Raw genomic sequence first — 26,676 nt, forward strand, 5'->3', positions numbered from 1 at the left:
TGTGTAATTCCAAGTGTAGCTGCAATACTAACAGAAAAATAATCTATAATATAGGTACACTCTAAAAATATACTCAGAATGCAAAGCTGACAAAAGGCCTACTTACTAATGTAGCTTGGCTAATTTTATCTTCTTTCAGGGCTATGTTTGCCTTGGTTGTAGAAGAGGATAAAAGCTACAGTGGAGAAAATATATTTTCTACCAAATGTATCTAAATTGCAATCTTGTTCTTTATCAGTTTGCTGTAAAACTGACCATTAAGGGAAAGTAACAGCAATTCTATAACCAGCTTCAAAAATACCTCTATCAGAACTGATTATTCTACTATATAAGCCAATATACAGCAGAGGTGCTCAGAAAGGGATACTGATTTTGTTTCTCAAGGAGGTGACAGCTTGAAAGAACAGCCTTCCTGCATATAAGATCATGCAATCTTTTGCTGTCACTATGACCCATGACTCACCAATGGAATCAGGATTCGTAGTCATATATTCAGTGTGTGCAGGGATCAATCCATTACAGGACCTTATGTGATGTTCCTAGAGTCTTTTCTGGAAAATGCATTAGATTTCTGTGTGCGATCTGTTATGGTCACACGTAAGTCAGAAAAGATATTTCCTTCCTTTTATATAGAACATACAATTTAAATTTCACATACATTGGAAAAAAATTATTACTTGGTCTTAAGAAAAATGAACTGGTTTTATCCCACAATCCTGCAGCAGGAGTTAAAATATCCTGCAACTGACTGTAGCCAGGAAGAACCTAGAGGGAAAGGATGATCCTGTGACTAAAGCACAAGATTGCTAGTCAGACAATCTGGCTGCTGTTCCAAGCTCTGCTATGGACTTTTTGTATGGCCTTGAGCAGATCACTCAATCTCTTTCTGCCTCAGTTTCTTTAACAATGAAATATTGGGGATAATAATTGAAGGGGGGGAGTTCTGAGGCTTAAATCATTTACCAAAAACTGTTTTGAGATCCACGGATAGAATATGATATCTAAACGCAAAGTATTAGCAGTTATGTAATTCTATGAAAAAACCAGTATTCAAGGCCAGTGGAATACAGACACTAACCTATAATAATTTAAATATAAAAAAATTAGGCTGCAGGAATTAACTAAGCCTTTTCTGACCGTTTGTCTTTGCAGATTTAATAGGGCACTGGAAACAGTAGTGCTTCTTTACCTTTGTTTACAACATAGTCATGATACGTTATTTCAGTATAGCAGAAGATTCCACCGGAGGACTTATTTAAAAACTTAATAATACCTAGATGGTAGAAATAGCTACTTTATATTATCATCTGTGGATGTTTTGATTTTGGAAAACAGGTACTGTCCAACAGGGAGACTTTTCTCACTATAGCTCTGATTAAAACCCATGCCAAAGTTTTTAAAGAGCAAATGTGATATCTTCATTATTATGCATGTTGTTTTTGCACTGATTTCTAAACATACTGTTGCACTTTTCACTATTTTCATGTAATGTACTTTTTCTGTAAAAATAGAGAGGTCAGTTACAGCAAATAAGATCAAAGGAGAAGGTAACTGGATAGATCCAGATATTGCTACTTAATTTGGAAGGCATATAATGCATGTCTGGAGTGCCTCCTAGGAAATGCCTAAGAGATGTACTTTGCACTAATCTTTTAGCTGTTATTCCGACATAATCCTCATCATAAGCCTCTGCTCTTTGATGAATAGTTTAACCCTAAACTCCAACCTGGATAAATTCCATAGTATGAAAATGTAACTCATTACTGGTGCCAGAAATGTCCAAATAGTTCTGTGATACCCCTCTTTGCCTTTTGTATTAAAATGTCATTGTATATACATACATGAATTATGTGTCTCAGTTAAATACTGTGTATCCCTTTTTGTTGTTTGGCTGTGGCAGATCCATATTTTGTTATTGATCGGAGCACCTTTGAGTGTGCTGAAGGTAAGTTCACAGGTAAGTATAAGGACAGGATCCAGGGAAAAGGTCAGACTTGATGATTTCCCTTGTTTGTTTTGAAACGACGTCCTTAAAAAAAATCAATGAGTTCTCTACAATCAATACAAAGACATTTTTTACTCTAACTTGAACTTAGGCATTTAAAAATCATTGTTCACACACTGTGTGCCAGTGCATTTAAAGGCTTTGGCATGTAATTGTATAATGGCTATCTTCAGTTGTTCTGGAAGAGCTTGTGTTTTGCACAAAACTGTATTTTATGTAACATACTTTCACTTCTTTTTTTTCCATTTCCTTTTAGAAACTTGGCTGCTGTTCAGGTACAGGTTCATCCTGTTAACCCTGGGATGACCTCCAATGCCATTGCATCATTCACTGCCTCTCGTTACACTGACTCCCAAGATAAATTTTCTTTCCAAATGTGATTTGTCCATGTTTGTTTTCTGATCAGGCTACATATGCTGGTCCTAATTCAGTAATCATTTTGTAGTATAGCAAAGCCATTTGCTTTCATGTGGATTCCCCTCCCAAGCTACCTCTAACTACCTACCCTTCCTAAACTGAATGCTTCTGTAGTAAGTGAGCTGTAGCTCACGAAAGCTTATGCTCAAATAAATTTGTTCGTCTCTAAGGTGCCACAAGTCCTCCTTTTCTTTCTGTAGTACTTATCACCCGTTACATTCTTTAAAGTTTTGCAATTCCACAAATTCATCATGATCAGTCTGATTCATCTTTACAGAGCTGTACCGGTCAGTACTCTCTTATTTCATGTATCAAATTTAATATATATGTATAATGCATATAATATATATATATGTATAATGCATATGTTTGTTGAAACTAGTTTGTGTTTAAAATTACAATTTTATTTGATTGCAGCAAAAGAAAAAGTCATTAGTTCTCCTAATTCAATACATCTAAAAGTTAAGCAATTAAAATCAATGCCATTTATTTCATTTTAAAATTTAATCTATGCAACACTTCAAGAAACAACTACATGGTGTTGTATATTAGGAACTGTTGACATTCTACTGAATTAAGTACAACATTTTGGGGTTTTATGCTTCTTGAGGTGGTAAAGGGAAAAAAGTTTTTTAAAAAAGTGTGCCTTGCTGTATTTCTTATACCATTTATTAAAAAGCTGCTTTCAGAGTAAAATTATGTTGGTTTCAAAGGAGGAAATAGCAAGGTTAAGATGTGTGAATAATTTCTGTATATATGTATAACCAAGTACAAACATTGATGTATAATGACAGTATAAAATGCTTTCATGTTTGTGATGTCCAGTGATGTTGAACGTATAAGCCTTAAAACCATTAGATTGCATGTTAATTAGAATTGGCATAATAAACATCGTTTATTGGGGAAAAAAAGCAAAATTGGTTATCTGTTTTACCCATGTTCAAAGAAAAAATACTGCATCAAAATACAGAAAAGGTATTGTTTGCAATATTTCATAGAGTCTAGAGTTTCCATATCAGTTAAGAGGTTTGGGCTACATGGCTCCAAAGTAAAGGTCATGCAGACTAAGGAGTTTCAAAAATCTTTCTCATCACACATGGAAATGCAAATATTCAGAAAGATTAATCTAGTAAACTGCAGCACCAGTTCCCAGAGGACAAGTATACATATCTGAAACCTTTATTTCTTTATTATTAACAGTTTGATGTTGGATGTTAGGACACTTTCTGTCTCTTAAAATTTCATTCATTTACATAGTCCCATTGAATGAGCTTTGTATATATTTAGATAAGCACTTTTACAGTTAGGCTGTTTGAATGATTTAGATTATGTACATTTTAAATGTTTTTATCTTGTTCTAAAACTATATTGGGTGGCTAAAACAATGCTGAAAGCTCTATCTAGTATCTCTGCAAAAATGACTCTTTCCTAAAAATCTCTATTGTAAATGGAGGCTACATTTAATAGGCCAGAAACTGGGTCTGCTGTTTTCTATTTTATCTGTTTAAAAACATATACTTTCTATTATGTACATGGGGGATTATTTTAAACAAATATTTAAAATAATATTGGTTTTCTTAATAAAATCAATCAATCCAATCAATCAGTTAAATAAAATGCTAGTGGCCTAGCCAGAATCTAGAAGAAGACCTAAAATACCTCATTGGCATATCCATGTCATAGTGGAGGAACTGGTAAGAAAACTTTCCTGTTTTAAGCTACCAAGGGCATATTTTCACTTATAGTGGTGAGAAAAACATGTAGGTCCTGACTCTTATCTCCACTAAGTCCCCTTTAAAAGGCCAAAGCAATGTAAAAGAGCCTTAGTGTAGATGAGAATGAAGCCCTTAAAAATTTGAGAAAAATTCCTTGCAATTGCCTTTTTGAATCTATGACGTGTTTTCCACTTGCATATTCTCACTGTTAAGTCCAGAATTGTGTTTAAGTTAAACCCAAGCCACACTAAAGGTCTGAATCACTCTTTACAGAATATTGGAAAATGCCAAATAATTTCTAGGTGCAATTTCTCGTAAAAATCACACAGAGTTTAGCCAGTCTATTTTTTAAATTAAAATTATGAATTTTTAGTGATTTATCATGGTTAATTTTTACATGGGAAAGGAGTTTTGAAATATATCTTGGTCTGTCTTAGCACTTTGTTTTTAAGCTAACTCACTTTGACTGCAATCATATCTTGCTGATGAGAACAGAACTCGTAAGTTAGAGGCTTTTCATGTCTGTCAGCTCAGCCAACAAACTGTAAGGCTATGTGGCTCAATCCTGAGAGGTGGAGAATACCTTGACTTAACTAGTGTTTGCAGAACTATATTATTTGATCTCAGGAGACAAAGTACAGTATCATTTTTATAACTGTGATTCAAGGCCATTCATTATCAAATATTCTTCACTAGCATGGTTATAAGCTCTATATTTTCTTATTTTTCTTCTCACAGAGAGCATATTGGATTTTGATGTCAATATAAATTGATTTCTGAAAGAAAACAAATCTCTGGCATCCCTGATACAGCATTCACTCATGTCATATAAAAGCCATATGCTTAGAGCCAAATTATGTCTAGCGGTTGGAAACAGTTATAATGCCTGCTCCGTGAAAGAGTAGCAAAAGTGGCATTAATATAGCTCGTATCCTGTCTAACACCAACCCATACACAGCCCCCTCACATTCTATTTCTATTGGGTAAAAATCACCTGTGGTGCAGGAGACTTGCACAAATCCCTTGGCCCACCGAAGGGGGTGCATGGAGTTTTTGCCTATGCACTCTCCATACGCTGAAGAAAGGGTCCGAAGACTGTCTGCACATAAACTATAAGAAAGGCCGCAACAGGGGAAGGCCAAGGGAAGAGCCACAAATGTATATGTCCGCAGAACCAGCTCTGCTATTCCAACTCAGAGGCTGGAATAGCTTCTGCGGGTAGCGAGGAGGCAGCGCAGCAGCTCATGCCCTGCAACTTGGATTTTGTCTCCTTAAGCGCTTCTGAATAGCCTAGAGTCTGAATATTCTGGCTTTATGCAGAGAGAATGAATGGCACCCACTAAGAAGATGTGCTCTATCAGAGCAGCTGTATATACATACACGTGGACATAAACTTTGCATCATATCCCTGACCCCACTGGTCACATGATGTTGTGCCTTTCTGTCAGATAAGTCAAAGAAGGCCATGTGGAATAGTGTCTTTTTATAGGATGAAGAATCCAGGTGGCAAACTCCACTCTGTGCTCCTACTGCTGACCATAGTTTTCCTGATGTAGAGGTGCATGTACTCAGAGAGCCAGAATCTGGACCCTCAAATGCTGTTTGAATTTTCAACATTAAATTCACACTGATGTCGTAGACCTTGATGTGATACACGTTTAATCTAGTCCATATATTGAAAATTATGAAATGCCTGTGTCAGAAAATAAAAAGCCTCACAAACCTAGAAAGTCATGAAAAGGAGTCCCCACAAACTACTAATCTAAATTTTCAAAATACTGTCCAGGTTATAAGCAGCACACATACTCTATATTGTACTATTACGCACTAAGATAGGGATAGGCTTCCATCCCTGTGCCTGGGAGTTCATAGAATCATAGAATATCAGGGTTGGAAGGGACCTCAGGAGGTCATCTAGTCCAACCGCCTGCTCAAAGTTACCTGCACGTATACCATTAAGAACTGAGTGCATACCTATTCCACAGTCCTTAATCGATGGCCCTGATTTACACTTAATTCAAATCTCCACTGAAGTCCTTAGTGTTAGACTGTAAAAGAGGACAGACTTTTTCCTACTAACTCTACTTTACAAATCTCACATAGTAGCATAAATGTTCATAACACTGTTCCCGTTGTTTATTTCACAGTAAACGAAAATGTGCAGACACTTTCATTTGGATAGTGCCTCAATCTTTTTCCTTCAGAATGATGGACAGGAGTAGATTAATAGATGTCAAGGCTAGAGAGAGACAATTCGATCATCTAGTCTGACCTCCTGTATAGCACAGCCCAAGGAATTTCACCCAGTTACTCCTGCAATGAGCCCAATAACTTGTGTTTGACTAAAGCTTATCTTCTAGAAAGGCATCCAGTCTTGATTTAAGATATCAAGAATTGTACTGGAGACGTCTGAGTGCCAAGGGCTTATTATCCCCCAGGTCTGGACAAGTTTCTACAAAATTATTCCTAATAATAGTATTTCTTTAAAAGGGGTTTTGTATAATTGGTGGCAACTGATGTATTGCCTCCAGAACAGTGTATCTAACTTCTTGGGCTCACTCTATCAACACCAGTTGCTCACATTTGTCATATAACCATTAATTATTTGTTCAGAATGCATCTATTCATCTCTGATTCAATAAAATATTTTCAAGGAGCAGATCATAAATCTACTATGCACCAAATTGCATCATGCATGGGATTAGTTATTGTTAGTACAATGCTTTGAAAATGTAAATTCTTATAAAATAGAAAGTATTAATTTATTCCCAGACAAAAAAACCTGTTTTGATGGAGTTAAGGTTAAGAGTATGTATCGTTAATTTAAGGGTGAAAACATTAGAGGGATGTTGTAATTATCCCAAAAATAAGCATTAGAATGTCAGGAAATTCCAAGTTAAGGTCATATTTAAAAGAAATCCAAATATGTTAAGGTATGGAAATGTACATTTAAAGCACACAAATAACCTTAACTTTGCCCTTTAGTGATGCCATATAATAACTGTAACTTTATAATTAGGGCATTTAAGTGTTTATGGTGTTACATTAGACTGATTTTTAACAGCATATGCAATTCCCTACCCCCATGGCATCTCCACAGGGTAGAATTAAGGTTGTTTGGTTGCCTTAACTGTACATTTCCATACGTTAACATCTTTGGATTTCTTTTATGTGTAACCTTAACTCAGAATTTCCTGGGTTTCTAATGTTAGTTTTGGTTTAATATAAAATATCCATCTAATTTTTAAAAAATCTTTGAAATACTGATACATATTCTCAACCTTGACTAATTTTTAACATGGTGGGGGAGTTGGCTTGGAATTTAGGTTTTTTTAAATGATTAAAAATGAACACTAAAAAAGACCAACCCAAAAGAGAATGCCACCATGCACTATTTATAATGATGATATGTAGCCATCTTATTTAATTAATCATTGTCAGTCCACTGCTTCCTCCATTGAGCGCTACTTTCATATGTAGTATCAGCCTTAAAACATTTTTTAACATTTTACTTTTGAGGGCAGATCACAGTAGACTAAAGCAGCCGAAGTGTACTGATGACTTCAGTCCTAAATATGGAGTTGAATTATTGAGCTGGTGTGCTGTATTAGTGAGATCAGCCCTATGTGAAGGGATGCAAGCAAAGTCCAGTCCCTGAGTCCCAAAGTCTTTGCCCTTTAAGGGCTCCCTCTATGCTGGTCAATTCCTCTAGCAGTGCTGTGGAGCCAAGGCAACAGTACAATGGGAAGCCTTTCAAGCACTGATGACCAAGCTAGTATGTGGCCATGGAATCTTTAATTAACAGTGACAGTTTGGGTCCAGTGATTTATCAGCGAGAACTGTCCAATCTCCTTCATACCACTAAGTCATTACACCCAACAAAATGTTCCATGCAAATTAGTTCATAGACTCGAAGGCCTGATCATCTAGTCTAACCTCCAGCACACAGCAGGCCACAGAACCTCACCCACCCACTATCTGTAGAGGAATGGTGCTGATTGCTTGTTACCACTGATGTCACAATTGTCACTTGAGTTATTTGAGCCATTAACCTGACCTTGTCTGTAGAGCCCTAGCAATTAGACACAACAATCATTAGATGAATTATAATCTAATTTCTTCAAATTAACCTATGCACAATATTGCAATTAATGTTAGCTATGGTGAAATTTGAAGAGTCTGACAAGTTCATTTAGGAATAAGACAATACTGACACATATGCTACGTTTCTTAAAAGAATCTAGTTCTTATATTAATTTTAACTCAAACAAAAGGTTTACTTGTAAATTCTCAGAAATATAATTCTGTACTCAAGGTGTACATGCTATACATGTGGGAAGAATATGCTATATTTTTCATACAAAACCAAGAGACTAAATCTGCATTTTAAGAGCAAAACAAGACTCAACGAACTATAGTGTTGCAATCAGAATTCTCAAAACGTGTCATTATGGGTGGGGTATGGAGGGGCGCATGTAAGATTTAACACATTTCACAAGATAGTTTTCTCAAAGAGCATTATGAGGAAGGGATGTAGTTCAACAGGATTTCAAGCTACATCTCAAAAATGTAAATCATTCCTGATGCTCATTTACAGTGTCAATACCTTCTATTAAAACAAGACTCTGTAGGGTGATATTATTGCATTCCCACATTCTAGCCAATGGTACCCCCTCCTCATAGGGATTAATGCCACTAGGAATAACATGCTGTCCTCTGAGGTGGAGTGGTGATGTTATTGCCATTGCTTGGGAAGCTGTAAACTTGCAGCTCACATCTCCTGACTCAAAAGCCCTATTGCATGATGCCCCTCTGGAGGACATGTATTGTGTGGTGTCTCCAGAAGGAACAGGGGGCCAAACTTTGACCAAATTCAACTTCAGCATTTCTGACATGCTTGGAATTGAAACTGTACCAGATAGGTTTCTCATCCTATGATTTTTATTATCTTAAGCTACCAGGCACAATCCCACCCCCACCCCCGCACCCTCCCCAAAAAACCAAAACCAACCAAAGGAAAAAAAACCTCACCACATCAAGAAATCACTCTATAAATTCTTATAGTCCCCATCCAATGGTTTAATCAAAGATGCTCTAAGCTTTGTAGAATTATGATGGTCCCATTTACTGATTGTTATTTATATTGACTCAGTGATGCTAGACAGCTCTAATTCTCAATGTGTGATAGATTTTTTTTGTGAGGGAAGGGGGGTTGGGATTTTTTGTTTGTTTATTTACCTCAAAGTGGAGCCTCTTCTTTTTTTAAAGTGGCAAACAGACTGTAGATATTTATTTTTGATTGCTAAAATTGTGGCAAAAATCAAAGCATGACTCTTGGCTCCACTAGGTCACTGAGCGTCCATGCCAGTTACAATTGATCAGTGCTGCTTTTGGCACTATTTTGTAAAGAGAAATCCACTCATAGGTTTTTTCCCCCCATGCACATAACTCTCTGTATTCATATGCTAATATAATGATACATAAAAATCTTCCTCTCTGTTTCATGCCATAGGTTGGAATATAAATATTTACCAGATCTGCCCCTGAAGTTTTTCACTTCCATTTTTAAAATCTTTAAAACAAGATGCCCACAGCACCACTGAGCTAAGCATTTGTGTTCTGCCCTTTTTCTTTCTCGTGTGCTTTATAACCAAAGGTAGGAATTAATACTTACATTTTAAAATAATAACTAAAAGAATCATGTGGCCTCGGAACTATGGTACAGCAACTAGCAGGCACTGAGGGAGAAGGAACAGTAAGGGATCCAGGAGGTAAAGGTGAGAGATGCACGCTGGCTTACACATTCAATGGCTACAGCTGTGCCAGGCAGACTAGGAGAGAATTTAGATCTGTATGCCAGGCTTGCCCAGCAAAGCAATGCCATGCCATGCTGCTGATGACAGAATAAAAACGAAGAGGCAGGCACAGTGGGAGGAGCTTCATAGGTGGCTGATGGGCATTGTCTCTTATAAAAATATTTGGAGCATGGTAGAAACTTCCACTGTGTTGAAACCGATTGATCTCTCATGCAGTTTCCACGATATGCTATGCATCCGATGAAGTGAGCTGTAGCTCACGAAAGCTCATGCTCAAATAAACTGGTTAGTCTCTAAGGTGCCACAAGTACTCCTTTTCTTTTTTCTTTTTACGAATACAGACTAACACGGCTGTTACTCTGAAACCATGCAAAACCTGTTATTGTAATATGTGAAAATAATGCTATTAATGAATACACATTTTTCTGAGTAAGATCTTCAGTTTGCTAAATGTATCAATCTATGGCATTATTGTCATCTAATTCACATTTTATTGCAGTAAGTGCAGGGTGATGAAGGGGAGGTTACTTCTTTCTGGGAAGGGTGTCTGATTTTGTTCAGAAGGGTAAAAGTGTCTTCAATAACCATCTTCAACACACTGGGCAAAAATTTTGGACAAATAGTTTAATCATTGAAAAATACAGTTTTGGATGAACTCAAACTGTGGCTGAATTTGGGTCAAATGTGGTGAATAGTTTCAACGAAAAAAAAGGGGAGGGGAATTTTCCCAAAACAATCAAAGCATTTGGTTTCAAAATTTAGGTATGTTCATTTTTTTTAAGAGGGTAAGCACCTGAAAATGAAATTAAACATTTCAGGTGAAATAAAATGTTTAATTAAATTCAAAACAATTTTGGGGATTCTTTGTTGAAAACAAACAAAAAATAACAATTATTTGCCCAGCTCTAATCCTCAACTACCGATGAAGTCAAATTTTAATGTATGGATCAGTATGTCTGTGACATTCATTACCCTGTAGTGCTTGGGAATAAGAATGGAAGGGAAGTGTAGGAAGTGCTCCTCAGCTTGCAGAATTGGGTGCTAAATGTTCGAGTGGATTATTGTATTTAGAACAGCTGTCAGAAGATTAATAGTTTCCCAAAGACCCAATTATATGAGTAATATGCTTGGGAGAGAAAAAAAAAGTTAAGCTACACTTACAGCATGTACCTAAAACTATTTGAGATCATCTTATCACATGACAGACGTGATAGTATGCAAAATAATGAATGGTTTCGTTAAGACAGAGCTATTGTTCCTTTCCTGTCAGCCACATAATTCTAAGTCATTCACTGAAATTGATTGGTAGTGAATTTAGAATTGACGGAAGGAGATACTGTACTACTTTATGTGACATAATTAATCTACTGAATTTCATTTCTACAAGAAATTACTGAATCCAATACCTTGGTGGGATTGTAAAGGAATCTAAATATAGCATAGGCGGTTGTGCTAAGATAACAGGTTAGTCCAAACTAATGACCATTGAAAGCAAACTTCATCCTTCATGAAGAAAGCTGCTGCCTTTTGAAGGACCAGAAGGAATTTCCCAGCCTCCCCCTTCCCCATTACTGGTTTGCACCATTTGCCCAAAGCACAGATGGAGAAGTTTTGCCTTCCTCTGAAGCATCAGGAATAGGCCATTGTCAGGGACAAGATATTATAGGGTAATGCCTATGGCTTGTTTGGTTTTGTTTTTTTACTAACACTTATGTTCTGAGAAACAAAGATGTGATCTGTCAGAAACAAATGATTCCAATTACTTGACAAGCTATTGTGCTGAAGTATAAGAAATTATCTAAAATATGATTCTGTGGGTAACTGTAACAGGCTTCCCATATGCCATGTGTAACATATATATGGTTACCTAGATGAAGCTAACTGTGATAAATTATATTTCAATAAAGAAAACACTCATATTCCAGGCAAGTAGGGTAACAATATTTCAGAAGAATAACCCTTCTTTAATCATATACTTTGATGGAGGAGTGCTCATATGCACATCAGCTCAGCTCAATTCGTTCCAGAAGGACTGACATCTTAAACTGCACTAAACAATGAATCACCTTGTCAAATAAAGTGCAAAATGGAAAACCTGTTACCAAACTCATCTGATATAATGACAATTTACAACAACATGTTTGAGGTGATAAACTGACAATAATAATTATATTTCTTTTAGACTTTCATTGTACTTTGAAAGTTTTGTGCAATCATACACCCTTCCAAAAAATTGTATAGCAGGGCATTTATTTTCTGGAACTTCAAACCTTTTAGGAACATGCAAACCACAGTTAACATTAAACTGACTACTCTCAATTTTAACCTTCTCTTACAATAAGCCATCGCTGGACTTGCTAGCAATGCTTATACATCTTCATGCAATGCTTAGAACACACTTTACATTACAGAAACAAGGGCTAGCTTATGGATTTTCACTAATGAGTTACAGCATTTATCTTCCCTTGCCTAGTCCCCATATTATCACCCTTTTAGAAGTTCTCTGTACAATTTTCTTAACAGTGGACCCAGTGAAAATATGAGGTGAGTAACATTTAAGTTGAGCTGTGAAACCCACACGTTATTTTATCACATGCCCATCAGGTTAGCTGAAGGAGAACAAAGGTTGTGCTTTTGGAAATATCCCTAATCTTGATACTACAAAAGAATGTTCCTAACCATCCCTCCCCCTCTCTCTCTCTCACACACACACACACACCTCTACCATCCCCCATCCATAATTAAAAATAATAAAGAGCTAAGGGTGAAATCCTGGCCTCATTGAACACCCATTAACTCCAGTGAAGCTGGGATTTCACCCCAGTAAGTCTAAAAATAAGCAATTGTATCTGACATTTTTAGAGGTATTGGGCTTGTAATATATAGTACCTGTGACAGGCTGTTCAGATCCTGCATTGGAGGCAATCGAGCACCTGGGGGGAAAGCTTGGGGTTGAGTATGGGCGGGTATGTGTTGTGGTAGAAATGTATGGCTAAAGCCCCAGGATAAGCTGTCTAGCCATCCTGATGAACTACAGCTGACAACCTTTATTGAGGAGGAGAGGAAATCAAAGAGCAGGTGCTAGGGAAGTATCATTTGATAGGGAGTGAGTAATTTGGTGCCTGGAGAAGATTGTATAAGGTGTACTCATTGGCTCAGAAAAACCTTTTGGGTAAAGCTTACAGGTGTTTTAAGAAAAGCCCTTCTCACAGTAACTTTGGGCTACTAACTAGGTAATTGCATCTAAAAGAGCCGGGGGAAGGGGTGTTATTACATAATACTCTTTGGGCACTATTTATCTGGGTAAAAGACACTACCTTCCACTTTATTCCCAATGTGACCTATGGATAATAACCGTGTGTGAATGAGCATCAAACCTGAAGGTGATTTCCCAGTACCTCTTTTTGTGGCCCTGGTGTTACTGTTCCTGATGCACAAATTGCAGCAAGAAGAGGATTGCAGTTTTGGGTCAGCACATATTTACTTAAAACCAACCTCTGCCCTATCCCCTATGAATGGTCATAGGAAAATGCCTCTCTTTAGCCAAACAACATTTAGAAGAAGAGACATTTTCATACTACCCATTAAAAGCTTGCTAGATTTGTAAACACATATATTTAAAACACAGACTGTGATGTCTGCATTTAAAAAGAGCCACCAAGTGTTTTAGTGCAATTTCACAGTGAATAAAGTTGTATTACACAAGGAAATTTGCTGCTACAGGAGGAGGGTCTGCCACCACACTTACTGAGAGAAAGCACTTACCACTTCCTTTACTAGTAGTGCTGTATCCTAAAGCAGCCAGGGGACTCCCACTGAGTTTGCACAGCAGGAAAAGAGTTTTCAGTACAGAAGAGACTGGAATGAAGAAAAAGATCACTAAATACTCTCTGCTTCTGCAAACAAATAAAGCTTTGTCCTATTGGGAGGGACAGAAAGGCCAGCAAGATCTCACATCTTGCCAATGCAAAACAACCTACAGAGAGTAATAATATATAAAGATGGAGCATCCAAAGCAACTGGTAGAGGACACAATTCTTCACTCCAGTTGGTCACTTGAGAGAGAAGCAAGAAGTGGACCACATTACAGGTACTACTGTATACTATTTATTACTGTAATACTAAAAATTCAAACGCACTCAATGCAAATAGCCTTTTTGTAAAAAAGGGCCTGGTTCTCCTCTGCCTTACACGCTAGTGTAAACCAGGAGCATCTTCACTGAAATCAGTGGAGTAACATTAGTGTAAAACCAGTGTGAGAGGAGAATCAGGCTCATAATAGCACCAAGATTACAGGTTTTGTTGGAATAAATAATTGCATCTCTGCACAGCAAATGTTAACATGAAGCTTAGAAATTGATGGAAAAGTACTATTTTAACTGTGAAGACTAGATAAAAAATAATCTTCTATCAGCCGCACCTTGTCTTAGTCCAAATTCCTAAACATTATGATATATACCGTATCTTTTAAGGTTATTAAATCTCATTTTCTTACTATAGCAGAACCATTAGTGATATAGTTCAGGGGCTGCCAACATTTCTTGATTAGTTAATAATTGTTCAGCACTTTGAACACGGTGAGGTCTATTCAAGTGCTGAGCATTAGTTATTATTTCTTAAACACTTTTTAACACTTTAGCTTTTGATGCAGAAATTTGCTCTGAGCTTAAATTTTAAATAGCAGGACTTAGCCTAAGTCTACTTCACAACAAATCTTTAATTCTTTAGAAGTTATATATATTTTAAACAGGAATTAATTGTCTATAATTCAATGCAAAAAGGGCAAATTATTACTTCATAATATAATGTAATTATTTCATAGGTGCTGGAATTAAGGGTGCTGGGAGTGCTGCTTGAAATGGTTTCCATTATATACGGGTTTGATTCCGTGGCTCTCAGCACCCCCACTAAGCAAATTGTTCCAGCACCCCTGGATTATTTTTGATGTTTTGAAAAGAAAATTTTAAATGACCATGATGTTAAGGTTTTAAAAACTAGAAATGTTTATTGATGTGTTGTGCCATTCCATTGTTACACAAGTATATGGAATAGGTTATTTTGGAATTTGTTACAGAATTGTTTTACACAGGTAGAAAACCTAGTATGTGCAAGTATCTTAAACAAACATTGTTATACACCAGTATGTATGGAATGTTTAACACTGGTAGGTGTATCCTCTGGATATAATATTGCTGCACCACTTAAGCAACCATATATTGACTTGTACCTAAAACCACAATCATGTATGTAGGTCAAAAACATACTTCATGCTGAATTGCTAAATATCTAAAATTTCACTAGGGCTTGTAGTACTCTGACTGCAAAACTATATACATGGCAACTAGGTCATCACATTTAACCTAAAGTACTCTAAGAAAGTAACTACAGAGTATCAGCACAATATGCATTTTAAAAGGGCTATTTCAAAGAAATAGTAGCAATTAAATTATAAATCCACCAATTTACATATAATGAATGAGCCCAGTCTTTCAGTCCTTATACAGGCCAAACTCACACTGAGTTTTACCTGATATATGGGCTGTTGAATAATGCCTAATATGTAGCTCAGTATACAAACTTAACAAGAGAAAATGCTGACTGGAAAAGAGTATTAAATGTCCATAGGTCAAAACCCTATCTTAAATGATGGAAGAGTGTCTTAATTAGAATAATAGAACATTTCAAGTCTTCCATGAAACACAATTTAAATTATTTTAAAGTGACAAAAATCTGAAATGTTAATTTGACTGACATTCTGTTGTTAATTTGTGTTTTACAAGTATATAAGTTCAGAGTAAAATAAAAGGACTTAACCTTGAAATCCTTGATTTTCAGTGGTGCAAAGTAGACTTTTTAATGTTGTTTAAAAACAACCAGTTCGCTTTTGTATTTAATATACTTATGTGGAAACTCTGAGAAGATGACAGGTTTCAGAGTAGCAGCCGTGTTAGTCTGTATTCGCAAAAAGAAAAGGAGTACTTGTGGCACCTTAGAGACTAACCAATTTATTTGAGCATAAGCTTTCGTGAGCTACATCCGATGAAGTGAGCTGTAGCTCACGAAAGCTTATGCTCAAATAAATTGGTTAGTCTCTAAGGTGCCACAAGTACTCCTTTTCTTTCTGAGAAGATGAATGTTTTAGTGATCCTGTAACTTGTGCAGCTTCTATACCTTTTCAAATAGTCCAACCATTGTCTCTCTCCTGTTGTTGCAGAGAGCAGAAGGAACCTATTCTTTTTTTTTTTTTTTTTTTAAAGAGCCACAGGAAAGAGCTCACATATATGACTTGAAGGGGTAAAGATAAACGAATTGGAGAAATCTTGGGGGGAAATGTGCACCAAATAAGGGACCAGTATGTGGGCTGTAAAGCAGTAGTAGATGACTGCCTTTGCTTTCTCTGGAACAGCCCTGAATTATCTTAAAATCAAGTCCAGTAAGGCCAATATCCAAGTTCTGGGGTCACTCAGAGATTGACCTTTGTGGAAAAGTTGTTCCTTGACCTTTTTTGGCACTGTACCTCTACTGCAACATAGGGAGGTCAAAAGTGCACTAGTTGTTAGCACCAAAGATGAAGCTTAAACCAGATACAGAGAGCAATGATTATCAAACAGCTCCATTTGCAAGACAAGAAGTATATCCTTTGCAGAGCAAGGGAGATGAAAGAGACAGTTTTCTAGGGGTCACACTGGTTCTTCTTTTTTGACCTCTCTCAAGATTTGCAAAAGAAACAGTAAGATTTCTATAGCAAAGAGGTGCTACAAAGAAAAAGGACTCTCTTCTCTCCTCTGCCAGACTTCCAGGAAGAGTTAAGTTCCGTTTCTCTCTCTCTCTCTCTCTTTCATAAGAGACTTGTAAAAGCATAATTAAGAGAATAGAATAATTAAAAGGACAGTTTCAAGTACCAGTAATTTTACATTTAAACCCTTCTTAGAAACTTTACATAACATTTGTTTTCTCTCAGTTTTTTAATCAGTATTATTTATTTGTATTACCGCAGTTCCTAGTAGCCCCAGTCACGGACCATGGCCCCATTGTGCTAGGCACTATGCTTCCCCTCCTCACTGTCTTTCTTATGGAATACAGGCTGATATGGCTTTGTCTTATCTATTTTGTTACTGTCATCAGCCCTATTGAAGAAGTCACCACATCTCTGGGAACAGGGGTTTGTTACCTAACCTTTGTTTCATCGGCTGGCTAGCTGGCCCCACCGCACTTGAGTAAAAATATTGTAGGGTCTTGTATGTACCATGACTATTTTAATATATATTCAGAATCCAGAGGACATTGCAACAGTTTATAGCAAATCTGAGAAGGATCTAAGTGTGGTTTTAAACTATTACTTATTTTTAAAAGTGGGCAAAATAGGCTAAAAAAATACTAGCTCTAAAATAATCACTCTTGCTGAATTTGAAACAAATAATGAACTCATAATTGTTCTTTTTGGGACATAACCAAAGTCTTCAGGATATCATACGCTGACATGATATGTTATCTGTGACTTAAAGTAATGTGCTTTCTTTTTATAAATAGTGAGTGCATAAAATCCACACTTTCTTCTCAACTCTGATTAAAAAAATCAAGATCATGGAATAAAGAAAGGATTACTGTAAGGCACAATGTAAAGTAGATGCTGATTTTGCTACTTCACTGCTGTGACCTAAAAAATTACCTGTGATCTAATTTTTCAAGATCAAGGGGGCAAAGGAAAAAATTCTACTCGGAGGTGACAGAGATGCGTGTCTTAAAACTGGAAATATCAGATAAAACAGCCCACGTTATCACAGAAAAAATACCTAAAACTACATATTCATAAATCTGCATTAACCCACTCTGAGACAGGGGTAAAGGACTACATGTCACCTGATAAATCTCCCCTACTCTTGAGGGGGCTCAGACTATAGCCAATCAGCCCAAAGTTATCTAAATAATAAAATAACTGAGTCAAAAGGAAGTCAGGATGAGAAAGAAGAAGAACATGACAATAATGGACGAGGTTATTTAGCTTGAAACTGGATTCTGTGCACTGCCACAAACTTACTATCCTAGAAATGGCTTAGCATAGGATCCTATGGTTATTTTCGTTATGACTTTGATTTATGTTTTCCTGTCAGTCACCAATGTTTGTTTAATATGTGGAACAATTCCGTTTATATATTCCCTCAAGCTACTTGGCTAAACTTGCCATCACTGGGTGCCTGGGGAGACACATTATTGGAATCTAAGCAGATTAATGCTTATTCCCATGGCTAATATACAATTTAGCAGTGGGAATAAGGGTTTTAAACCAAAAATCTAAGCGATGAAAATTCCTGCATGCCTTAGAAATTAAACAGGTTCAGGTACACCTTCTTTCAGGAGGTGCAGTTATTTGTATTATTTATGTGTATTATCATATTGCCTAGGAGCCTTAGTCCTGGAACCAGACCCTATTGTGTTAGGTGCTGTACAAACGCAGAACAAAAAGACAGTCGCTACCCCACAAAGTTTATATTTTAAGTATAAGACAAAAGACACCAGATGGATACAGACAGCCTGACGGGGGAGTACAAGGAAACAATGAAACAATACTGATTAGCATGCTAGGCTGTGGTCTGAGCACACCAGTAGCCTAACAGTCATTAAGATGTTGGAGGCATCACAGCAAATGAGAGATCTGAGGAGGGATTTGAACAGTAAAATGGCTTTACGGCTGTTTAGCGGCATGGGAGAAAGCAAGAAGGTGTTTGAAAATTTAACAACTGGGCAACAGGGGCTGGCCTCATTGGGCTGATTTTGGACCTGTCAATAGAGAAGATAGGTTGGTTGGGGATAGGCCATGAAGAGCCTTGAAAGTGAACACAAGCAGTTTGTTTGATATGAACCAGTGGCGGGTGTAACATTTTGGGGATAACACAGACCATTAAGGGGTTCTGTCACTGCCTGTTTTGTAACTTTGGTTGTCTTAATGCTAAGCTGCTACGGTTCAGTGCTCTGACACCAGTAGCCAGCCTACAAGGACAAGGTCCCACCCTGGCTTCCACCAACCCAGTTACTGCTTGCAGGGTGACATCAACAATCCCCTTTGGTCCTGAGCCCCACCAGATTCATCTCCCTGAGTTCTTAACTACCAGATACTCAGACTGTTTCCCTCTGGTTCATTTCGCCCAAAGATGTGAAACATGCCCCCAATTATCAGTTCACTTTGCCACACGCGCCACACCGTTTATGCAATAGAGACCTGCTTGAGGTAAAAATAAACAAAGTTTATTCAATACAAGAATCATAGACTCAAAGGTAAAAATATTGGTGCTTATCTTTTAGAGTTCAGACCCCCTCTTTTCCTTTTGGGGTGTTTGGACCCTGATTGTCACAAGGGATGCAAAGAGAGGGGTAGATCAATGTCAGTACTTGGTTGAAGTCAATCTCCTGTCCCAAGAGGTGTTAGGAACTTTTGTCCTTCACCACAGATCATCCAAAAGATTAATATGAATAATCTCCTTGCAAATATTGTCTAATTTCCCCTGCAAATTATTAATTTTTAAAATCAAAGGTAATCTGTTTGTTGCCCCCCTTCTGTTCACTGGCCTAGTATGAGGTGGTTCAAGATAGGGAAAGTCTGCCTGGTGACTTTTTACACAGCTTTGGGAAACTGGGCCTGAGGCTCCTCTGTGCACTCTGCGTTGTGTGTCAGTGTATATAAACCTCAGGCCAAACCCACTCAGACAAACCACCAGGAACAAGTTTTATTCTGTGAAGAAACACAGAACAGGATTACAGTCCAGCAGCCTCTTCTCTGCTTGCCTGCATCACGCTCCCAGCTTCAGTCAGTGTATAAAACTTAATGATGCTCTATGACAATTATTACCTTTTTCTTGTGCTTGCTATATCATTCATAATCCAGATGTTATTCCAACAGCTAATTGTGTATCTTGCCACATTTCTCTGATTTAGCTTTAATAATTTACTTTGGAGAAAGGTAGATAATACTATGGTTAAGTGCACTAGCCTTTCATCAATAGCTTTTCGAATATCAGAGGTCAGAATTTAAATTAGTTTTGTGATCCCAGGATAGTTCCTGGAAAGCATTTATCTACCTCACAAAGCTAGGTATAGCTAGGATGCCTCTGCTCAGAGAAGGCTATTGTTAAAATGGTTGTGGTATACTATAGGTTAGGACTAAAATATGTTGACAGAGCAATCTGGACATAATGGCACTGTATTAATGATCTCGTCAATCCTAAGTGTCTCAAAGTATATGCAAAAAATAACACATGCCTAGAAAAAAATGGATGATACCACATAAGGAATAAAATGGACCATGAATCCTGTTCATTCTGAAAGATACAGGTACATGCCTTTGATTCAGGACATCACCTCTTGATGGCATAAAAACAAATTCCTTCCTCATTGCCATTTACATGGGATGTTCTATGTTTAAAGAGTAGACTAGAAACCAACAATAGCGTGGACTAAAGCCAAATGTCATCTGAGTCATCTGACACTATGGAAGGTTGGTTACACGGCCAAAAATTCCCCATTACCAGGGTTGTTGGAACAATTTGTGTAGTGGGGGTGCTGAAAGCCATTGAACCAAACTGTGAACCCTGTGTATAATGGAAACCACTTCCAGCCATGGGGTGCGGGAGCACCCCTCATTCCAGCACCTATGCCCATTACTGGACTCCCATATCTAACTTAGATAAATTATATATTTTTCAAAACTTTTTAATATATCTTAGGTGTCTTAAAGCAACATGCTTTGTCCAAAATCCAAATCCATTTTTGTAATCCTAGATCCTGATCCAAAACACTATACATGTATAATAGTAGGAATAGAAAAAGAACAGTTCAGCAACATGCAGATTATAACCAAAAGAAAACGGACATATTTGAAATAGGGTTTGATGTGTTTTTACCTTATATTTTCAAATCTCCATCAATATATTGTAAATTTAATGTCTTGTCAGTATTATTGTGGACACAACAGTCAATAACAACTGTTGGTTTTCTGTATCTACAGGCTTTCCAATTAAGGTGTTAAATATTGTCAGAGAAATATTTCTACAGTATAGCTACTATGCCTTATCTTAGCAAAAAAGAACTCAGAATAGTGATTGGTTTGACCTATCCTCAGCAGTCATTTTGTCCCTAACAGCCCAATAAACACAGGGTAAAACAGAATCCCCTTTCAGAAACTCCAATCTGGCTTCATCAAATATAAATCCAGCAAATCCTGCTGCAAAAGAAGGCAGCCTAATTCTTGGGATGAGTGAGCTTGTTTGTCTGTTTGGTTTTTCTTTTGGCTTGCTTACCGTTTACAGTGTTGGGGACTGTATGGGAAAGGGGGCCAGAGACTTACTAGCTCCTAGCTGAGTGTGCATTAGCCAGGCTCTAGCCTCCTATCCTTTGATCCTTAATCTCTTTAGTGATCACCCTTCCTCTGTGTGTTAATGAGTGGACAAAGCTGACCTGCGAGAGAAGGACTTAAAAGCCAGACACTAAGCAACCAAGAGGAGCTAGCAAACAGGGGAGTTTGGGAGGGAGGTTTTTAGGAGGGCGAAAGAATAAAATCACCACACTTTGGAAAGGCCACATGCCACACTGCTCCTGGCTCCTCCATCTGTCCCTTTGTCCAGATGGAGAACCCAACCATGGATGCCTCTCTCCAGGTCCTGGTGTGGATTTGCAGAGACTGGCCTGCATTTCCTGTCACAGAAAGCCAAGCTGGGGAGACCATCCAGTGTGAGAGGTACCTACTGGTAGAATCTCTCAGGAAGCACATGGGAGAGCTACAGGAAGCGTTGGCCACACTGAGGAGCATTGGTCCACACAAGGAATTCATAGAAAATATGCATATGGAGAGATCCAAGATTGAGGAAGCAATCCAGCTAGACAGGACTGCAGTAGCACTACAAGGGGAGGAGGAAATGGCTCCTTCATAGGGAGGAAACTGGCTGCTGGTTGGTTCTGGCAGCAGGCAGTGTTCCATCCCTGCTTCCAACCCACTGTCCATAGAGATAAAAGAGGTATGCTGCCATAGACATGAGAGATAAGGAATCTCCCCCAAAGTTAGAGGAGGGGAAGCCATGTGCACCCAAGGCTGAGAGGATCATGGCCACTGTGCCCAAGGGGAAATGTGTGTGTGTGTGTGTGTGTGTGGTCAGTGATTCCCTTTTAAGGGGGATGGAAATTATCCAAAGCACAGCCCTGGCACAAATTAAGCAATGCACTAAGGATATGTCTATACTGCAATTAGACACCCCAGCTGGCCCGGGCCAGCTGACTCAGGCTCCTGGGGCTCAGGCTGCAGGACTGTTTAATTGCAGTGCAGACATTCGGGTTGGGGCTGCAGCCCGAGCTTTGGGACCCTTCCACCTCACAGGGTCCTAAAGCAGTAGTGAGCAACCTGCAGCCCATGGGCTGCACGCAGCCCGTAAGGATAATCCACTGGTGGGCCGCCAGGCAGTTTGTTTACATTTGCACAGTAGCCTGCAGCTCCAAGTGGCCATGGTTCACCGCTTCCAGCCAATGGGAGCTGTGGGAAGCAGCGGCCAGCACATCCCTGCGGCCCACGCTGCTACCCGCAGCTCCCATTGGCCGGGAATGGCGAAGCACGGCCACTGGGAGCTGCAGGCAGCCGTGCAAATATAAACAAACTGTCTGGCAGCCCACCAGCAGATTACCCTGATAGGTCGCAGGTTGCCCACCACTAAGTTCATGGTCCAGTTTGACTGCTGTTCAGAAAGAATTTATGAAATACAACAAAGTATGTTAGCAAACCAATATGTTGCTGTCCTTCACTGAGTGCAACAAGGAGAAATATTACCCACATGGTTCTTTTTTTACTACAGTTTTCTGGGCTACCCAACACTTGTAATGCTTATTAGTTTAGACATTAAAGAAAACTTTGTTACATTAAGTATTTTCCAGTGACTTATTACCTTAGTTATCAGAACAAAATTCTCCTTTGTGGACTATCAGTCCTCTTGGTAGATTTCAGCCCTTTTCCAGGACCTTCCCTGAAGAGCTTTCAGTCCCGTCATAAAGTACCAACAGTCTAAGAGGATAATGCACAGAAGCCTCTGCCCCATCTACATGGAAGTCATTTTATTTGGAAGATGTTCCTCTGCTATTAGCTTAGATGGCTGGACTGATAGCAGAACAACTGAAGCCCTGTTACATTATGATTGTAGATTTATTAGCTGTTATTGCTCTGATTATTCTTTCTCTGTCCCTGTTATTGAAATTAGTACCTTCGAAACATATTTATGTCGGTGGCACCATTTCTGGTTGACAAGCAAGGGAATGTATAACTGTTAAATTAGCTAAAAGGAGGAAGTCTATATTGTTTCCTGAATGCAACAGAAACATATTGAGAATTAGAAAGAAAAAAATTCAAATTCTTGGACACTTTGAAATTTCTTTTCAGAGCACAAGTTCTTGCACACAGTATATTATCACTTACAGCAACAAAAAAGCCACTGAAAACAGAATAATCTTGTTGCCTAATGAAACAAGCAGAAGTTAATCATCCTCACTCAGGCTGATGGCCTGCTTAAATATAAAAAGCTTTCTCATAGAACTTGGATATAAACACAATGTCCCTAGCATCAGAAGAATAATATTTGCATCATTGCAGTTAAGCCATTTTTTACAGATGGGGAAATAAAGCACAAAAACTGGTGTCGCAGCATGAACAGAAGTAAAAGGTTATTTTTGACGTTGTGCTGAGTCTATACAAGGGCAGCACTGATGCAGCAGCTATTAACAATGCACAGTACTGAGAGATTGTTATTGGTAATGTTTTTCTGGCCTGCCTTGGAGTCAAGATACGTCATTTATCTTAAGGACAGACTCAGTCTCTGATCTGTAAATAGCTCCAAATGTCTGCAGGGGTCTGCCCACACAGAGTTCTTTATAGGATTGGGGCCATTGAGCGTTGTCATTTTGCTGAAAAGACTGCTTGACATCTTTAACTGAAAAAATTAAACAAATCTGGGTACCAATCCTGCAGTCCTTATGCATGCAAAACTTCCATTAACTTGAAGGGAGTTTTCCCTAAGTAGAGTACAGGATTAGTTCTTGAGACAGCTATTTCCTTAGAGAAAATATTAAAGCAACAAGATTTGATGCATTCCCTCTGAACTTAACATTACTTGCTCAAAATAATTTCCTGTGTAGTACTCACTTTATATTTAAATATATCCATACAAGTGCTGCACTGTGGAAAAAACAAAACACAGTTGGGTTTCTTTTTAGTTTAACCAGGAGACACTAATTTCTCCCCTCAAATTTCCATTAGGCTGAAGCAGCATAATGCAATTCATATTACCCAAATCCTGGAGCCTCCTAATTTCTGGAAACCTGGGTAAATCAGACCTGGAAGTGGCCCATTCAGCTAATGACTGAGGCTCATTTGTAGGTTAGTGGTAGGGAAGCTTGTACAGCTGCTGCTTGTGCTGCACCTGTTGTGTAAATAGAGGACCTCATCCCCAGGGCTACCTTTCATAAATACCAAATTCAAACCACCAAGTGTAAGAATTCTCTTTCCCCATCCCCCAACTTATCAATCTTTGTTAAAGTAAGAGAAAAGCAATCCCTGCTTTTACCTCTCCTACCAGCTCCCCACAAACAGTGAACTGTTGGCAAGGAAACAATGTCTAAAAAAGCTATTTATGCTGGTTGCAAAAAGCATCGTGAGTATAAAAATTATGTACTAACAAAATGTGAGTATCCTCCCAGCGATACTTCATATTGATTCACTCCAGAGATAAAGGGTTTTCTAATACAGAACTTTTTGATCATTTATTTACTCAGTAATGCTGCCTCGAAGATGAGCATTTGGTTTTCAGTGAGATCCTGCTGAAGAACTTGAAATATGTATGTTAGAATAACCTTGATGTTGCAAAATTAAACTCATACCTCAAGCTGTTGTGGATTCAGTTTATGATCCAGAGGGGTTTTATCTACTTTTCATGGCACTTACAAAAATTTCTAAGGTAACTAAGAAAATAGTAGCATTGAGCTTTTTTTTTTTTTTATTTGCATTACTGCTTCTCATCATGCCCTAACTGAATTGGGTTTGCATATACTTGCTACATGAGGTTTAAAGGTGCTTGAATGAACAGCTTATTTTAACAAATTGATAAAAGAGCCACATACCAAACCTTTGCCCAAAACTCAATTAAATGAAGCCTTTTAACTTCTTGTCGTCTTTATGTTGGCTACCCATAAGGCCTCAGTTCTTCAATGAATAATCTTTACAGGTTTTCTAAATCAAAAATTCTGTTAGCAGATGTAGAAGTGTATAATTAGTCAGGCTGGAAAAAAAACAACAAATGGATTTTCAAGATTTGATTATTTTTTTTAAAAGCATAGACATAACAACTGGTTACCCTGATTGGCTATTCCTGCAGCTGCATAGATGCTTTAGATTAAGCAGTGGCTGGCCTTATCTGTGTCTATTGCAAATATTCCAGGATGTAGCATTCATTTTCTTTACGTAGATCAAACTCGGGAGAGGAAAACATTGCAGGGAACCTGCCCATTCCCTTTCAGACTGGCCCAATATTGTATTGTGTATACAAACATTTTAAAAGGAAAAAGATAGAAAACAAATGACATTAGTTTTCCCTTCAGTTTTCCACTGTAATTCAACAGCTTAATGCAATGCAAGTTACCCAAGTCCTGGAGCCTTCTAATTTCTAGAAACCTGGCTAAATCTGTTCAAATATGTGCTTTGTCAAAACTTTTACTAGCCTCAAACATGGAATGGAATTTTTTTTAAGGAGGAAGATAGAAAGAGAGACTTATGTTTCTTTCCCTGTCCTGGGAAGCTTCAAGAAAAAGAATTCTGCTACAGGTTAGAAGCGAGTGCTTTCAGTATAGCTGTAACAACAATCACCAGTCTGTAACCTATTTCTCTTAGGTTTAAAATGCTCTGGTAGGTTACGTCTAATTTCTGTTCACACCATAACACCAGTTTTTCTGCTGCAGTGTTATTTATTCTAGGTGCATAAAGACCCTAATGATGCAAATCTTGTTCTTCTAATGCCAGGCACATGGTATTTCTATTGGAGTTCCAAGAGAAGCAAGGAAAGCACTGTCAATAATTATCCCAAATATCTTCTTGCTATCTACATTCATATCAATTTTTTAAATTCAAATGTCAAAAGAGTCAAGTAAGAAGCTGAAGTAAAACTAAATACCATAGAGTAGTTCTCATTTGCCTAGTTTGCATTAGTGTAGCAAACATTTTCTGTCGATAGCTTAGGGGAAAACTGAAATTAGATGGACAAAAATGATAGTATTCTCTTAAATATATATTTCCCTTTGTTTTTAGGATGAATATAATGTTCTTGAAAGTGAGGGTCTAACAGCATTCGCCTGGCTCATCCACTCCATCAGTTAAAACCTACAGGATAAGGCTCTGAAGCAGGAAAAGTCTGCTAAGTTCCCCTCATGGAGTTCCTTCCCTGTCTTTCCATGAGGGAAACAGGGACAAAAAGTAATTTGCAGTGTCTTGCCTATGTCAAGCCTGCTGCATTGGGAGGGTGAGAAAAGGAGAAGGCTGTAGGGTGGCAGACAATGGTTGCAAACAAATTCTGATTCTCATTTTTCGGAATGAGTGTTTGGGTTGGGACTCATCATTACAGTACACCCCATTGGAGTTAGGTTCCTTTGGGTCTCAGATTTACTTCCAGAATTGTGTTCCAGTGAGCTCTATTACAATAACTAGTATGCA

The 26,676-nt window shown here is 38.0% G+C and overlaps 1 protein-coding gene and 1 long non-coding RNA gene across 5 annotated transcripts in view; one reads left to right on the top strand and one right to left on the bottom strand.

The window, feature by feature from the left end:
• The window catches only part of AKAP6 (A-kinase anchoring protein 6), a 393,441-nt gene extending 389,968 nt beyond the window's left edge, over window positions 1-3,473 (top strand). For 3 of the 4 annotated variants that reach the window (XM_074955832.1, XM_074955831.1, XM_074955833.1), the window contains one exon: window positions 2,262-3,473. The gene's annotated coding sequence lies outside the window, so the exon portion shown is untranslated. The remainder of the gene's footprint in view (window positions 1-2,261) is intronic. The other variant, XM_074955834.1, reaches the window with a different exon arrangement.
• The window catches only part of LOC141989329 (uncharacterized), an 85,507-nt gene that overhangs the window by 18,423 nt on the left and 40,408 nt on the right, over window positions 1-26,676 (bottom strand). The gene's annotated exons all lie outside the window — the stretch shown is intronic.

This window comes from Natator depressus, chromosome 6 (genome assembly GCF_965152275.1).
Source record: "Natator depressus isolate rNatDep1 chromosome 6, rNatDep2.hap1, whole genome shotgun sequence".
In the NCBI taxonomy this organism is placed as follows: Eukaryota; Metazoa; Chordata; order Testudines; family Cheloniidae; genus Natator; species Natator depressus.